Below are 18,974 nucleotides of genomic sequence, written 5' to 3'. Positions count from 1 at the left end.
GTGGCGCAGAGGTTTAAAAAGTGATGCATCTACCTATATGCATCAATTTTTAAATATGGGGCAAAAAGGTACTTGTTTGGGTTTTCCTGGGGAGCGTAGGTGGTGAAGCTTGTGTCTAAGAGTGCAGTGGACTAGGCTTCATGAAGCCTATCTCTGCTGCATTCTTAGACACAGGTGTTTTGAGGCAAAATCTTGCACCTGTCTAACAACAGGAATAAGACTGAGGCAAACGCTTTCACATGGAGCTTCACAATTTTACAAAATACAATTACTCTAAGCAAACAAACTCAATATGCTTCCTACACTGAGGTAAAACACAGGTAACATCATTGTAAAGAGTCAAATTGACACCTGTCTAAGAATGCAGCAGAGATAGGCTTCATGAAGCCTAGTCCACTGCACTCTTAGACACAAGCCTCACCACCTACGCTCCCCAGGAAAGCCCAAACAAGTACCTTTTTCCCCCATATTTTAAAAGTGACGCATGTAGGTAGATGCGTCATTTTTTTAAACCTTTGCGCCACATTATACTCAAAAATGTAAAAACAATTTATTTCCCCCAAAATCGTTTTTGACATCACATTTAGGAAACACCGCACAGATCATATTTACAATCATCTGCCTCACAGCAGGGATAAGACTGAGGCAATATCTTGCACCTGCCTCACAACAGGAATAAGACTGAGGCAAACGCTTTCACATGGAGCTTCACAATTTTACAAAATATAATTCCTCTATGCAAACAAACTCAATATGCTTCCTACACTGATTTAAAACACAGCTAACATCATTGTAAAGAGTCAAATTGACACCTGCGTCTAAGAATGCAGTCAGGTATATGCTTCATGAAGCCTAGTCCACTGCACTCTTAGACACAAGCTTCACCACCTACGCTCCCCAGGAAAACCCAAACAAGTACCTTTTTGCTCCATATTTAAAAATTGATGCATGTAGGTAGATGCGTCACTTTTCAAACCTCTGCGCCACATTATAATCAAAAATGTAAAAACCATTCATTTTCTCCAAAATCGTTTTTGACATCACATTTAGGAAACACAGCACAGATCCTATTTACAATCATCTGCCTCACAGCAGGGATAAGACTGAGGCAAAATCTTGCACCTGCCTCACAACAGGAATAAGACTGAGGCAAACGCTTTCTCATGGAGCTTCACAATTTTATAAAATACAATTCTATAAAACTATCTAACTCAATACTTTCTATGGAAGCATAGGTGGTGAAGCCTGTGTATAAGAGTGCAGTGGACTCATACATAGGTCTGATCTTCTTTGTACTTGTGGACAGAGCTGTCTTCCACTATACTCTTCAATACAGGCCTCACCTTTTGTGCACCCCTGGAGAATCCTCACCTGATCTGTAACCCTGTATAGATCGTTTGCTTTTTGTCATTGCTTTGTTGTTTGGTAATAGTGGTCTATAATGTGCTACTTTTTTCTTTAACACAGATTGAAATTGTTATTTGAAGAGTAAGCAACGATGCCCACAAAGGAAAGGACAAAGAAACAACGTAACCGGGAAAAATCAAAAACAGCAACGGAATTACAGCATTCTTCCACAACAAATACTTCAAAAAACAGGAACAAAGCTCCTGGTAAGACAACTAAGTCTTTTTTACGTAACATATGTACATTCCAAAAAAATGATGGGCACCATGTAGAAAAAGAAAATGAGAGAGTAAAATTGAAAAGGAAGGAGAGAACTTCAAAGAATCCTAAAACTGGAGCAGGAGAGAATAATATGTATAGGAATAGAAGGCAGAATCAGTTTAGAGACATTCGTAGATGAATGTTTCGCAATAGAGTGGTTTTAAATTGGTTAAAAAACATTAGGAAAGGTAAACAGAGAGCTGCTTTTTATAAGAAAAAGAAAAGTGTAGAGAAGATTGTTGATCAGGCTTTTGAAGTTAAGAAAAAATTATTTATTTTAATAATCAATAGAATTAGGACACTTAACAAGACAATTGATGTTTTCAAATCAAACAGTAGATGGAAAAGAGTAATTAATCGGACTAATTTTTGTAAAGTTTTTTCTGGAGAATGGATGCACAGTTCAAGTTGTGAGCCATTTTTTAATGAGGAGAGTTACTTCCAGGAGAATGATTTAGTGCATGCAGTTGACACCAGTGGTCGAGCGTATGAAGTGAAAGACGGTTGTCCGATTGAAAAAGAGAAACTTGTGCCTAGAGAACCAGAAGAGGTGTTATCTGATGGAGTTTTAGGGAGATGTATTAAGGGTCCAGTGTACACTTGGAAGTGTAGTAGTATTTGTAGTGTGCGACAGGAATCAATTGATTTGTTTTGTAATTTCTTACGTACATATAGTAAAAAAAAGTATAAAGCAGAAAGTGAAGTTGTTGCAAGACTTAGATCCTTGCAGAGTGAGAGGAATCACAGGTTTGCAAGGCCATTCACTGGCTTGTCTTTCTAGAAAAGTCTGTCAGAGTGTTTTTCATCATTTTAGGATGTTAGCAGTGCATCATACCAAAATGAGGAAATTAGTGAGAATGTTGTATTATGCAAAAAGTCCAGCACTTAAGCTTAAACAATTAAACAGTGCTCTTTTGCATGGAACAGAATTAGATGTGAAGAAGATTTGTGAAGAAATTGAGATTTGTTATTTTCGTGAAAAAGAGGACAGTGTAGAAATTGAGACAGCAATTCAAGGTAATGTGGAAGACAATGTACAGATTTTAAATACAGAAAAGTTTGAGAAGGAAATTACCAGGTTTAAGGTGAAATCAAGTGAAAGGCCGAATTTTACTTGTGTGTGTTGTCGACGGACTCATTATAAGATTCAGACTAGGTTAGTTGATTTATATGCAAAAAGTGAAAAGATGGATAATTATGAGTGGAAAGATTTAGCAACTTATTTGTGGGTGGAGAATTCTTTTGATTTGAGTTCTGATCAGCGTATTTGTAAATATTGTTATGATAAATTAAATCAAAACAGAATGCCTGCTAGAGTTGTTCATAATAATCTGGAGTTGGTAGACATTCCCCGTGAATTGATGGATTTAAATACATATGAGTCTATTTTGATTCAATGTGTCCATCCTTTTCAGGCAATTGTTCGCATGGAGCCTAAGATAGGGAAATTGCCTCCTACAGATTTGCAGAGAGGATTAAAGGAAAGAGTTGTTTATTTGCCCCTAGATTTGAAAAAAAATATTGATACAATTGGTATAGAAAAAGTAGAAGAGGAACCTTTAGTTATTCTAGTTAATGGGGTTCCAACATAGAGTAAAAAAATCTGGCAAGATTTAGTGGATGTTAGGAAAGTCAAAAAGGCAACGTTGTATTTAGTCAAAAACAATGAGTACTACAAAGATGTATGTGTTGCCGCAGAGGAAACAGCTGCAGATGAAGACAGTGATTGTTCAGGCGGCCAAATTGAAAAAGTTGATGTGTCTAGAAGTGAAGAAATATTTGAACATTATACTGTTCATCCTTTGCATTCCAAAGAAGTAATGGGGAATGCAATTGAATTGTTTCAAATGAAAACAGCAAAAGGAAGTCCCATTAGTGTATGGGAAGAAAGTTTGGAAGCTCGTTGTTTTCCACAGCTATTTCCAACAGGTCGAGGTGGACGATATGACGATCGACCACTTCAAATTCCTGCATCTGAATATCGAACTGTAAGATTATATGCTGAAGATGCAAGGTTTCGTCAATGCATTCCCCATTTGTTTCATCTACTGTATGAAAGTGACTTGTCTGGGCTTTCTTATGCAGTAAACCATATTCTGAAAAGTGGAGCACATCTACAAAATGTTTCGGCGAGGGACTTTATGGAGAAAGTGAATCTGCAAGATAATATTTTAGAATCTCATCTAATCAATCTCATGGCATGTCAGCGTGGTACAAATGAGTATTGGTACCGTCGCCATGGGGAATTGAAATGTATGCTAAGAAAATTAGGAACTCCTACATGGTTCCTCACTCTTAGCTGTGCCGAGTATGCATGGGAGGACTTACTTCAATTTCTACGAGAGGCCAATGCTAATATACAAAATATAGAATTCAAAACACCTGGAGAACTGTGTTCTTTGGATCCAGTGAATGTATGCAGATATTTCAATCATAGATTTGAAGCTATGATGTCTTTTATTACCAACAAAAAAAATCCTCCCCTTGGAGAGGTTTTGGATTTCTTTTGGAGAAAGGAGTATCAAGCGAGAGGTGCTCCTCACATACATATGTTATTTTGGATTAAAGATGCACCCAAGTTTGGAACAGATTCAGATGAGACAGTGATGAGCTTCATTGAAAAGTATTCAACATGTGCTGTTCCGAAAACTAACGAAGAAAACAATTTAAGGCAACAAGTTTTACGCTTTCAATCCCATCGTTGTGGAAAGTACTTTCGTCGAAAATTCAGAAACAAGGACAAGTTCTACACAAAATGTCGTTTCGCTTTTCCACGACCAGTGACATCTAAAGGAAGAGTAAATAATTTAATGTCTTCTCTGCGACATACTGTGACGAGAAAATCACCAAAAAATACATACAATTTAAAAAGAAACGAAGAGTCCAAGTACATCAATGACTACAACCCAGTAATTTTGTCCATGTGGAATGCTAACATGGATATTCAATTCGTTGCTGACAACTCTATTGCTGTAGCTCGATATGTGATGTCTTACATCACAAAAAAAGAAAAGACAGAACTGAAGGAAATGTGGGAGGACATTTCACATGAAAAGAGCCTAAGCAAGAAATTGTACAGCTGGTTTTCTTCCTTTCTAGCCGGCCGCCGGCAAACGGTCTGGGCCTCACCAGATTCCGCCGTGATGCCTCCACTGGGAGTTGGGGTCCCTCAGGGCTCTATTTTGAGCCCGACCCTCTTTAATATCTTCATGACCCCTTTGGCGGCATTGGCGGAGTCGCTCGGGGCCCGGATCGTATCTTATGCCGACGATACCCAGCTCCTCTTCTCGTGTAAGAGAGGAGGAGATTTCGAGGGGGAGAGTATCCGGGATTGCCTTGGGGCTGTGTTTCAATGGTTCCAACTGCACAGCCACAAGTGCAATTCCGACAAGTCTGAGATACTCTTCTTTGGGTGCGACACGGAGCCAGACTGGCAGGCCTGGTGGCCTATTGACATGTTCCCCCCTACGTGTTCATCCCAAATAGCTAAAAACTTGGGTGTTAAGATGGACACGGGGCTGACAATGAAAGCCCAGATTTTGGGGGTGTCGGGCATGTGCTTTGGCCTCCTCAGGATGCTGCGGAGGTTTCTTCCCCTGTTATCGGAGGAGCACCGGAAGCTGACTGTACAGGCCCTGATTGGCTCCAGGTTGGATTATTCGAACATTTTATACCTGGGCCTGCCAGAGTACCTGTTACAGCGGCTACAGGTTGTACAGAATGCTGCGGCAAGGGCGATCTACGGAGTGAACAGGCGTACCAGCGCTGCGGGTTTGCTCCAGACCTTGCACTGGCTCCCAATCCGTAAGCGGATTGCCTTTAAGGCTCTGACTTTGGCATACAAGGCCCTTCATGCGTCGGGAGCGAAGTACCTCCAGAGGAGACTGACTTTCTACCAACCAGCTCGCTCTCTGAGATCAGAATCCTTATTTCTGGCTACTGTCCCACGAGTGAAGAGAGCACGTCTGGGAGGTCGCTCCTTTGGATTACTGGCGCCCCAATTATGGAATTCTCTGCCCCTCTCCCTCCGGGGATCCACTGGCTTATTAGCCTTTAGAAAGGACCTTAAGACCTGGCTGTTTGTCCAGTAGGCCTTCTTTGTGCGCTGTTTTCTTTTTTTTTTTTCTTTGGTGTCTTTTACTCTTTTAATGTGTTATGTTAGTTTACTGCAGCCTTCTTCAATTAAAAGCGCCGGGACACTCTTTTTGAGTAGCCGTGCGCTCTACAAAAAACCATTTAACATAACATAACATAACATACAGTTACAGTCTGAAGATGTTGTCGCATCGAGAAATTGGAGCATATGAATGTTCTGATCGATTGTCGTCAGCAAGTCTCTATGCCAAATCTAGAACCATCATTTGGGTGAGTCTAGGTCTTGCTGCAACACGAAATCGAGTTTTGAAATCTGTACAAGAGATAGAGTATTTGGCAGAGAAAGAACCAGAAGGCACAGATATTCTGAAGACAAACATGTTGGATACATACTATCCAAATAGAAGTCCTCGCCTTGAGAACGTTTGTCTCTATGAAGTTCTGCAAAGATATATTTATAAGAGGAACATCAGAGAAGATATCAATAATGGAATATATGGAATCATTGGATGTGAAGGATGTCTAGTGAAACAGAAAAAAGGTCATTTGATTAATCATCGAAAATTGAGTTGTGAAAATCCAGACAAAAGAGAATTTTACTATTTGGCTCTTTTGCAACTCTTTAAACCATGGCGAGAAGAAGAGGAACTACTTGGAGATTTTCTCTGTTATGAAGACTCTTTTAATGCTACGAAGGATACCATAGAATGTCCTGTTTTTCCAAATTATCTGCAAATGTTGAATGAAGAAATAGAGCAAGAATCAACAATTGCTGCAGAGATTGCGAGAGATAGTTCTCAAGGTAGTCAGAGTTCTGCTTCATTGAGTCAGGATCCACTAGGAGGACCAATTATCCAAAATGAAGCTGCCACTGCCATGGATGAAGTGGAAAGAGCTATGGAGCAAGCTCAAGAGGATGTAATTCATTTAGAAGATTTGGTGAAACAATTAAACCTTGAGCAGAAACTGATATATGACGAAGTCACAGGACAGGTTGAACATGGATTGAGTCATGAGAAGAAAGAGTGCTCATGTACATCATTTAAGCCTGTCCGACTGTACGTGAGTGGAGAAGCGGGAACTGGAAAAAGTTTTCTGATTAAAGCAATTGCATCTTATCTGCAGAAAAGGACTGAATCACCGCAGTCTTGTGTTGTTACCGCTCCAACTGGGCTGGCAGCACATAATATTAAAGGGATTACTTTACATCGTTTACTGATGCTGCCAGTGGAGCATGATAACAAATTGCAATATCACAAGCTATCTGGAGATGCGTGTTCCGAAGTTTCGAGAGTCCTGAAGAAAATGAAACTTCTTATCATTGATGAAGTAAGCATGGTGTCAAATATAATGCTTGCTTTTGTGCATTTGAGAATGCAAGAAATTCTTAGAACAGACTATGATGTTTTATTTGGAGGAAAACACATTATTGTTTTTGGAGATCTTCTGCAGTTGACTCCAGTGAAAGGACAACCTGTGTTCAAAATGCTCACACATGAAGATACCAGGAAGTGCCTAGGAAGCATTGGAAACGTTAATATATGGTTAAACTTCAAATATGCAGAACTGCTTCAAAATATGCGGCAGGCAAAGGATGAAGATTATAAAAATATTTTACAAGATGTAAGAGTAGGAAAAATAAGTCAACAAGGGAAAGAAGCTTTACATGGACGGTTAATTTCAAATTTGTACCCAAATGAAAACATTCTTCCAGAGAATATTTTTAAGAAAATTAACGAGAAGAAATCTGCCATATGTTTGATGCCTACTCTGAAAGAATGTTCCATGTTCAACATCAAAATGCTGAAGTTAGAAAATGAAGAGATAGTGAAACTGGAAGCTATAGATAAAATAGAGCATATGGGAGCAACAATTATTTTGTCAGAAAATTTGAAATCAAAATTGGATTCATTGGAGAAGACTATATCTAAAACTGCTGGTTTTGAAAAGACTCTGAATGTTTGATTGAATTGTCGTGTCATTTTGAGAAGGAATTTAAATGTTGAAAGAGGTCTGGTAAATGGAGCAATGGGTCATGTTGTTGGTTTTGTGAATTACAAAAATAGAGATGGAATTGAAATTATAAAAATTAAATTTGATGGCATTGATGAAATAGAACAAATTTGTCGTTGTTCAGCTAGATTTTTGCTCGTGAAAGACTTATATGTTCGCCGAAAACAGTTTCCTATTTGTTTGGCATATGCGGTGACAATTCATAAATCTCAAGGTTTAAGTGTAGATAGCGCTTTGGTGAACATTGGAAGTTCTGTGTTTAAAGAGGGTATGGCATATGTGGCTTTATCACGAGTCAGAACTTTATCAGGATTGTACTTGATTGAGTGTGACGAAACAAAGATTTCTGCAGATCTAGATTGTGTTAAAGAATACAATAGGTTAAGAAGAGAGTATGCTCCACATTTGCCTCAATATCCTCTAATTGAAAAACGTGTGGTAGGCCGAAAAAGAAGAAATGAGAGTAATTGCCGTGAGGTAGTAGCAAAAAGACAAAAAATAGATGAAACTGTAATTGTAAGCAGAAGGAAAAAGGATTCTGTTGAGGATGTTGTTGGATTTCAGTTTGAAAACAGTTCTGGTGTCAACTGCTATGCTAATGTAGTAGTTAATGTTGTTTTTTTTCTTAAAAATTTACAAAAACAGATTGTCGAAAATCAGGAACAAACATTGTGCTGTTTATTGAATTCTGTGTTCGAGAAATGTAGTAGTGATAGAGCAAAAATAGAAAGTGTTTCAGAAATTAGGAATCTTGTAGACATATGTTCAGGTCAAAATCAATTTTCACAGATAATTCAGCAGGATTGTCAGGAATTTTTAATGTATATGTTTGATGTATTGGAAGATGAAGGAGTAGATATAAAAAATCTTTTTAACCTTTCTTATCAATGGCAACATGACTGTGATAACTGTGCTTCATCAAGTACTACTAGAATAGACAGTGAAAGATTTATATATTTGACTTTACCAGACTGCAAATCAGTGCCTTTTAATAATCTAGTTAAAGCAGCTGATCACAATATGGTGTGTACCCAATGTAAGTCTACAATGCTGTCCACAATATTTCTACAAAATTATGGTCACTATGTCATTTTAATGTTCCAACGATGTAGACCTGATGGAACTAAATTGACAACTTCTATTAAAAATTTCGTGGCTTCTCAATTATCGGTATCAGGAAGAACCTTTGCAACTGTAGCTATTATTTTTCATGACGGTCCTTCTACAACATCAGGGCATTACACATGCTATTTAAAAACTTCTAAAGGTTGGACCCAATGTAACGACACTCATTTGACTTTCAAACAACATTTGCCTTTTGGCTTTATAAATTCATACCTAGTGTTTTTACAGCCAAAATTTAGGTAAAGGTAATTGGCCTATGAAGACGGGAGGAGTACTGATATATACTCATACATCTGACACTATTTGGCCAAATGGAAAGGTGCAGGAATGAGTAAAGAGTCATGACTGAAAAAAAGGAGTATATGAAAATATTGAAAATATTTCAGATGTTCTTGGAGTTTTTCTTCTAGAAAGTCGATTAAATGGATTTTTTACTGAACAGCAAAGTACTTTGCAACGAGAAAAGGACCTCCATGATATACTATTTGGCCTCAAGGAAAAGTAAGTCAATCAAAGATTAGTGTACATTTGTCATTTGTTAGTATCTAAGTTTTTTTTTAAAAACACAATCTTTTAGATTGTGGTTTTTTTTCCTGCTGTCATATGATGAGTAATTTGAACTCACTGTTTTAAGTGAAATTCAATATATTCTGAGAACAGCAAAAATAAACTATGTAACATGTTGTACAAGTTATTCTATACTTTGGATTGTGTAAATTAAATTGTATTCCCATTCTCTGACACTCACTTTCCTTTTTTTGTCCTCTTTCAGCTCTTTTAACTCACTTATAATGTCTTTCTCTCACTCTCTGTAACCCCGTTCCCTTACTCCACTTCTTTGACAACCCCTCATTTTCATTTCAACTGTCTGCATCACCTCTCTCCCTTGCATAACTTTTCAGCTTTCAGTCTCTCTGCTTTACTTCCCTTTTCTGTATTTTCCTCCTTTGCTCTTTTAGTAATTCCTGTTTACTCACTCAGCACTATTATTGCACTCTATCACTATAAATCACCCACTCTCCCTCGCTTACCTTTGTTTGCTCCTTACTTTTGACCTTTTCTATCTATTTTTCGTTCACTACTTCTATGTCCTCAGTGCCTCACTCTTCTTGTGTTATGTTCACTTGTGTTTATCTACCTTCTATAATTTCTTTTACAACAAATTCACTGCTCCTCTCTCATCGTTCTTCATCCCATTTATTTTACTCTGGTTCCATTACTATCTCTCATTTCCTATGTTTCACACTGTTATGATTTTTAACATCTTCATTTGTATCTTTTAATTTAAAATACATATTTTACTAATTATAACTTATTTTTTCTGCTCTCTTTCACAGATATAAAATGTACTAAAAAATGTAATTAAAGTTACATTTATTATATGGTAAGTGTGACTAAAAAAATGTAGTTTGTCATCACCCTTTGCTTTAAGCTCACTAATATTTTCTCAACCAACCTCACTCCTGTTTCTTTACTCTGCTTCCCTCCCTTATTCTTATTCTCCATGTTTACTCCAATTTCCCTATTTCCCCTCTCATATTCAACTTCTTTCAGTCCCTATTCTTTACTTCACTTACCCTCTGTTCTCTTCCTTTGCTTCTTCACTCATTCTGTTTTTCTTAATTATTTACCTTACTCCTACACACACACCTCATCCCCGTCCCAACACATACACACACCTCTGACATACACCACACACACACCTCATACACAGAAAAAAATCCCCCCACACACACACTTCACATACATACACACATCCCATTCAGGTACTGTTACCTTTATTTTCTCTGTCTTTTGTGTTTGTCACTCCCCATATCTTATCCTAATTCAATTTTACACTGTCTTTCACCCCTCTTTACTTATACTAACTGGTCTTTTCTTACCCTCCCTCACCGTTATTCATTTATCCCAGTTACGCCACTATCGTTCATTCTCAGTTTTTTTCTGTCCTATCGTTTTCTTTCAACACCCACTCACATTCTCCCACTATCTCTAGTTTAGTGTTCTTCCTCTCTCTTCCCTTCTTTCGCTCCTTTAGTGATTTTACTTTTCTCATTTTCACCCTATTACACATTGTCTGTTTTTAACTATGTAGTAAACAATCCCTCTATGTTTCTGCCTCTAGCTCTCTTTCTCTTAACATTACTCTCTTTGTGTTCTTCCCTCATGCTAACTCCTTCATTCATTTTTTTTTTCTTTTTTTTTTTGGTGCGCTCCCCGGTGCGCGCCCCGGTGCACGTACCGGTACGCGTACCCTGCAGAAAAAAGATTGACACAGATTCTTTAAAAATATAGGTTTATTTTTATAAAGTAAAGGTAGTTCTAAAAAGAACTGTTTTTTTTCTTCTTTTTGTTGTTTTATATTTTTTTATGTTTTTTTGAACATTTTGTACTTTTTTGGCTTTTCTGAACACTTTTATATTTTTTTTGTATTTTTTATGGGGAGAAACAAAAAACAGGGAATTGTAATTGGCTCAACTGGAGCATGAAAAAAAATCAGGAAAAATTTGGGTTTTTTTGGACACTTATGGTTATCACCAGAAACCATAATAAGTTCAATGCTTTGCTCACCATAAGCAAGTAACTTGTTACAATATTTGCATAACATTTTGTAATCATTAAACTTTGGTTGGATAGTAGCCAATGTGTCTCTTACCCCCGAACCCGATGGAGCGGGTTGTTTTGATGTTGAGCCTCGAGCCGATGATGGGGGTAGTTTACTGCAGAGGTCCCTTAACTCTGCATTAGAGTAGTTGTTTGGATGCCAACGCATCATGTGGCGAATCATCGTATGATTCCCGAAGGAATACTTTTTGTTAGGGTTCCCCCTGGATAGCTGATCACCACAAATTAAGAAAGTCACCTTTGCTGCGTTGACTTTTTTAAAACCCCTTGGGAGTTTGTAGAACTGCCATACAAAGTGCTCTTTGGGTTTGTAGGGCTGTTTATCTTCTGGCAGGAACTCCCTTGTCTGTGCCTCCTCTTCCTCATCCTCCTCCTCTTCCTGTTCACCACCAATATAATCTTCTGGTGGTCTTTTAGATGGTGGTGGTGGTGGTGGTGGGCCAGATGCTCCAGCACTGACCATGTCATGAGTGATGTAATATGTGACGTCATCAGCAGTGCATTGCACGCGCAAGTTATAGTGAGTCCAACTAACTATAACGTGGGAATTTCAATGGTTTTATGCGAGTAAAATTTCCAGCTAACTATAACTGGTGTAAAACCTATGGTTTTTTCAGTGAATTTAATAGGTTTTTTAAATGCTAATTCCTAACTATAACTGGGGTGAAACCTATGGTTTTTTCAGTGAATATATATATATATATATTACCTACTGGCGGTCGCCAGTAGGTAGTTATAGTTAGGACCTAGTTTCCATAGGAAATCCGCAACATTCTATTCGGAATAACTTTGGCGCCGGTGGACGAATCTTTGCGAATTTCTCAAAGAGGATGGCTCGCTCCGCTCCTCCCCTGAAAGTTTGGGGGGGATTCGTCAAGTGGGGGCTGAGATAAAAGGGGGTCCCAAAACGTGTTTTCCCCATGTTATTTTCCATAGGACGATTAGACAAGGCTACAGCCCGAACGGCTGAATGGAATTATAAGAAATTTGGCAAAAATGTAGAGTCCGGTTCGCAGATTACGCTTTTCTTTAAATGGTGTAAATCCCTCCAGTAGTTGCTGAGAAAATTAAAGTTGAAATCAATTATATATCTATAAGCGCGCACAGGTGCGCGCACTGGTGCGTGCACCGGTGTGCGCACCCCTGTGCGTGAGCGGAATTCTGATTTGCTGTTTGACATCTGTCAACATTCGATTCGGAGGAAATCAGGAAGTGTTGATCGCCATTTTGTCAGTGCGAGTCAACATATTGTAGAGAACAAAGGGGCAGAACGTGGAAAGGGGGCAGGGTGGAGACTCCCTGCCCCCATAGGTTTTCTCAGGGGGTCCATTAAGGACCCCCAGGCCAAAAAAAACATTTTTTTTTACAAAATCGCGAGGTGCGCGCACCTTGCGCGCACCTCGATTTACAAGAGTGTGAAAAACTAGAGTGGAGATCGTGGAAAGGGGGCAAGGTAGAGGCTCCCTGACCCCCTAGGTTTTCTCAGGGGGTCCATTAAGTACCCCCAAGGCTAAAAAAAACATTTTTTTTCTAAAAAGTTGCGAGGTGCGCGTACCCGGTCGCGCACCTCGATTTACAAGAGTGTGAAAAACTATAGTGGAGATCGTGGAAAGTGGGCAAGGTAGAGACTCCCTGACCCCCTAGGTTTTCTCAGGGGGTCCATTAAGGACCCCCAAGGCCAAAAAAAAACATTTTTTTCAAAAAAGTTGCGAGGTGCGCGCACCAGGTCGCGCACCTAGATTTACAAGTGTGAAAAACTATAGTGGAGATCGTGGAAAGGGGGCAAGGTAGAGACTCCCTGACCCCCTAGGATTTCTCAGGGGGTCCCTGAAGGACTCCAACGGGCAAAAAAAATATTTTTTCGAGAAAAAAAAATACCGCGAGGTGCACGCACGTCGACAAACACAAAAAAATATATAGTTAAATAAGATGTTTGAGAGTTTAGAGTCGTAAATTCAAAAGAAAGACTCTGTTCTCGTCATCTGTGAAATGTTCACCGTCTCCTCTATAAATGCCTTGCATGTTGTAACGCCAGTTGTTGTGGTATATAGAACCCGTTCACTAGTCTCTGAGGAAAGCAGAAACAGACTTATTCACATGTTTCCTTGCTTTCTCAATCTCTGGACAATATTGGTTGGACCGATTCCATTTTTGTCTTTGGCATATATTTGAATATACAAAGGCAGTTTGTGGAAAAAGTGACATCAATTGCTCAAAGGTGTCCTTTAAAAGCATTTCCAGACCTACCCCAGCCAAAGTGCCCAGGTCATTTCCACCACAGTGCACAATAATGAGGTCAGGGTGTGGCAGATGTAAAAAGGATTTTACCAATGGCATCAATTGGTGACATTTTAATCCTCTCTGGCCAATCCACATAATATCCACATTTGGTAAATCAAGGTTGAGAAAGCAACTATTTGCTGCATACCTTTTGCTCCAGAAAATATAGCAATTTCAATAACACGTTTAAAGCAGGCAATATTAGTAAGAAATGGACTGAGAATTGAAATACCACTCCACACAGTAGGTAAGAACAAAGCAAATCTATAAAGAAATGCCTCACCCATCGGGCAACTAGTAAGTCATAGGGAAGAGTTCACAAAGACTTCAGAGCTTTACTGCATCTGTACAGTCCAAAGAGGACTGAGACACGTGAACGTAGAGAGGACATGAGTAGGACCCTGGAGGGCAAGCAAGAGTTCATGTCAGACCCTGTTCGGAAGAACAAAGTCCAGATTCGGCCACAATTGTACTACTTGGGATCGTCTACCACTGGAGTTCTGAGGTCCGGTCTATTGTAGCTCTGCAAATAGGCCATCTCGACTTAAGTCTAAAAAAAAAAGACTACAAAAATATTCACCCACATAATAGTTAAGAATTAGCATTTAAAAATTTTGTAAATTCACAGAAAAAAACCTTAGGTATTACGCACGTCATAGTTAGAAATTAGAATTAAAAAACCTTGCAAATTCACTGAATAAAAAATAGGTTTAAAACACATTATAGTTAGGAATTAGCATTAACAAAACCTTTGACATTCACTGAAAAAAACATAGGTTTGACATATGTTATAGTTAGGAATTTTCATTTAAAAAACCTTAGAAATTCACTGAAAAAACCATAGGTTTTACACCAGTTATAGTTAGCTGTACATTCTAGTCATACAAAACCATTGAAACTCACTATAACTCGCGCGCCCGCAATCCACTGCTGATGACGTCACATATTACATCATTCATGACATGGTCAGTGACATCACTGATGACATCACAGATGACATCATTCATGTGACAATCAAATACACCTCATCACACACTAGTATAATCTTTCATCACTCACTGTAAAATAGTAAGTGCCATATTTGAAACCATTGACACACCAATAGAAATTTCTAAATACCCACTCAGTTATTCATAGAGCTATACACACATCTAATCACCTACCTATAGATTCAGTGTTATATGCAGTGAATAATCAACAGAACACTATCAAATATACTTATACGCCTATTTCAACATTACACACCAACACACATTGTATTCACTTATAAAGACATCCTTCTGACTTATGCAAACAATTGATTATACTTACATTTACTCATCTACACACTTATACAAGCACCACTTCATCTATTTATATAGATAGTAACTCACACTTAGTGTGTTATAAAATCACTATTACAAGTATACAGTTATCTATATAGTGACTCATACAATCACTAAGTCTTAAGCACACTTAATTAGATATAACTGTCACATACACTGCCTTTTGTTTTCAAGTTTAATGGAGATGTACCATTGAGAGAAATATTTCATCACCACCACACCCATAAACATATACACTCACTGAAAAAACTGTTATAACATGTAGTCTTAACCTCATATACCTACTGAATGAACTATTCACACATTTTTGGGCAATCACACACCCCCACCAAACCACATAGACATTCATTTACCCATACAAATACTCAGTTAAGAAACCAATAACAAATATAGTCTTTAACATACCAATTAAGACAAAGCAATAAAGACTTTCACACAGTTTGGTAACTACACATTATATATAGTGAGACTCTACAAATTAGTCAAGGAAAGAATCCATTACACTGTTACTAAATCCACCATTCACACATTTATATTTATATATCCACTCATTCTTCAATGCAAAGTAGTGTATTTATAATACATATTTAAATATCAAAGCAAACCACATTCACTGGATGATGTCATCAGTGATGTCATTTGAGATGTCATCAGTGATGTCTTCAGTGATGTCACTGACCATGTCATGAATGATGCAATATGTGACATCATCAGCAGTGGATTGCGGGCGCGCGAGTTATAGTGAGTATGACTAACTATAAAGGGGGAATTTCAATGGTTTTGTATGACTAAAATGTACAGCTAACTATAATTGGTGTAAAACCTATGGTTTTTTCAGTGAACATATATATACACACATACAAACACACATATATATATACATATATATATGCACACCTACACACACACATATATATAATATATAGTCAACTTAACCTCACCTTTTTTGGTACGAAGCATATGTGTGGTAATGGCATGCATGATAAATGGTGCGTGATGAAGGCTGTTTCCCTCTGGTATGCCCCCTCCAACCTCATGTACAACAAAAAAGCATTAAACGAAGCCAAATAGCACTCACTTACCGAAAGCTATTTGGCTTTGTCAATGCTTTTTTTAATATATACTGCATAACGCAACATGGCTTAAAGAGGAAAAAATCGCTATGAAGCAGTAAACACTGGCTGCGTCATAGCATATTTTTTTTCGTTAACCCTGTGCTGCTGTGCAACATATCTAATAAAACATTGACAAAGCCAATAGATCTTGCATTAGCGAAACCTATTGGCTTTGCCAATGCTTGTTACTGCAGCCATGCATGTGTCTTCAGGTTTGGACTGGGCAGCAAGTGGCCTCATTTAGTGAATGAGACAGCTAAAAAAAGTGGCTCACATTTGCAAATTAGGGCAGTTTTAAACTTGTAAAGACATGCTGTCTACATGTTTTACAAGGTATACAAAACTCCATGCATTTGTGTTTACTCAAGGCAGTGCTTGTGATAATATCAGGGAAATCAACAGTAAAAACCTGCCCATCATCCCATAAAACAGGCCACACACACCCTATATACCAGTGGGCCTGCATGTCTCCCCTACAATCTGTTGACATGTTAGTGCACTTAACACTTAGTCAAGTCCTTTCAAGCAAACAATAGAGCAAAAGGGCTTGTAAAGGTGTTAACTGCATTAGTATATTAATAAAAAAGCTCCCTCATCACGCTGCCTGGCTGAGAGGCCCCATCAGAATCCTGATGGGACCCCAGCATCATCTTGTTTCAACTGGATTCCCCGTTTGCAGCGTGCACTTGAAGAGAAAACTTCCTTCCACGATGCTGCATTCTTTTTAAATGAGCAGCGGGGGAAGTCTTTCTCTCAGAGCTGGTAATCTAATGTGCACTCCTGCAGAGGTGCTGGGTGCCGTGCCAGTGTAGGGTGCACCTGTGCGCACCTTACAGGGAACATAGCTTGTGACCTGATCTCAATCCTCAATTGGGACTAGATCATTATGCAAAAAGGGATCCAGGAAGGGCAGCCCTATCCTTCAAGATTGGCTTCTTAGACTGTGAACAGCAATTCATAGACCTCGAAAGCTGAGATTCCTCAAGATCAGGTTTAGGATTGCTTGGTCCATTGTCCTGTACTTTATTATGACATTGAAAACCAATATTCTTGAACCATGTATTACTTATCAGTCATTTTCAATAGAGAGGAAAGCACCAAATGAATCGAGGTCATCATACTGGAAATTGGTGGGTCCACGATCTGAGGCTGCAACACATTGTCTGCTGGTTGAGAAAATGAACTCCTACTTTCTAAAATTGATGCTTGCTTTATTAAAAGTTGGTGGGAGAGACCAAATACATAGATCAGATTTATCAAAAAACTCCTGATTCATTTCTGACAGCAGAAGGTCTTGCGAATCATTAGGCACATTGTTAGATCTGGGGGTCTCTAGTTGACAGAGGCAGGTACCAATATCCAAATAGGGACCCTTGCTTCTAGTCAGGGTAAGGGGGATACACTCTTTAGATAACCCCTGCTCACCCCCTTGGTAGCTTGGCACGAGCAGACAGGCTTATCAAAGGCATTGTGTAAAGTATTTGTACCAACACCTCACAGTAACACAGTGAAAACCCCACAAATGGACTCCACACCAGTTTAGAAAAATAAAGTATCCTTACCTAAACTACACAAGACCAAAACGACAAAAATCCAACATACACAGTTCAAGAACGAGTCTTTAAAAAGAGTTCAACGGTTTGGGTGAAAATAATCCACAGTTGCGTCACTCTGAGCCCAAAGTACCTGTAGATGCGACAAAAGTTCAAAGTGGAAGCTGCAGTGTTGGAAAACGAGCGATGCGTCACTCCTGAGACCCTGGGGAGGCTATGCGACAACCCCGCTGCACGCAGCAGGCGGGTTGTGTCGAATCCAATCTGTATGGGGTGCGATGCGATACCTTGTATGGATTCTGGATTGCAGGTTCGATAGGAAGCATAAACAAAAGGAATCCTACTAGCAGAGAAGTGTTACCCAAACAGAGGTATGGGAGCACTCAGTGTTTGTTAAAATACCCCTCACACACCAAAAGGCCCCTTGGTGTCATGCTTCATCATTGGGGTCTTCGCACCCCTCTATCGGGATGTGGCGTGCTGCGACCTACGACTACGCGGGAGCACTGAAATCAATGACTATGTGTGGTGCAAGTGGTAGGGATATTAATGTGAGTGGTGGGTTTAGTGAAGGATTAAAAAGTACCTGGCTCGTGGGTGTATTGGAAAAAACTTTATTCACAACCCCGAGCTGTCACTACTAAAAGAAGTGAAGTGCGAGGTAGTATCTGTCGTGGTTATGGACAGTACCTCATGTGTGCGTCGACATGTTTCGGAGCATGTGCTCCTTCAGGACGGGGGCACAACTTCCCCACACGTTTCACTAATTTATAATTCACAAGTTTGTGTTAATAAAAAGTGAAAAAATATTTTTAAGTGTATAAAAATAAGCTATAAAGTGCCTACAGCGGATTATCGCTCAGGATACATGCATTTGCATGACTTATTAGATACAAGTTGCTTGCTTCATGAGCACTCTAGAACGTCTGGGGGGTGATTGCTACTTTGTGCAATAAACTAGGGACGAGTTGTCCACCGTCTTGCCCCACACGCTGCTCTGCTCGAATGGCATTCGCTCCGCAAGCGAATGAGCATCGGTTCTGGCAGCGGCAACAGGCGCTGCGACGATCTTTGCGGCGTTGGGAATTTTCTCGCACTGTCGACGTGCTCCGCAAGTGAGTGATGCGTGCAAATTGTAGATCTTCTGTTCTTCTTTTCCAGCTCCCCAAACAGCA

This window comes from Lissotriton helveticus, chromosome 7, assembly GCF_964261635.1.
Source record: "Lissotriton helveticus chromosome 7, aLisHel1.1, whole genome shotgun sequence".
Taxonomy (NCBI): domain Eukaryota; kingdom Metazoa; phylum Chordata; class Amphibia; order Caudata; family Salamandridae; genus Lissotriton; species Lissotriton helveticus.
The sequence above is the reverse complement of the archived record's forward strand: the minus strand, read 5'-3'. Positions refer to the sequence as shown.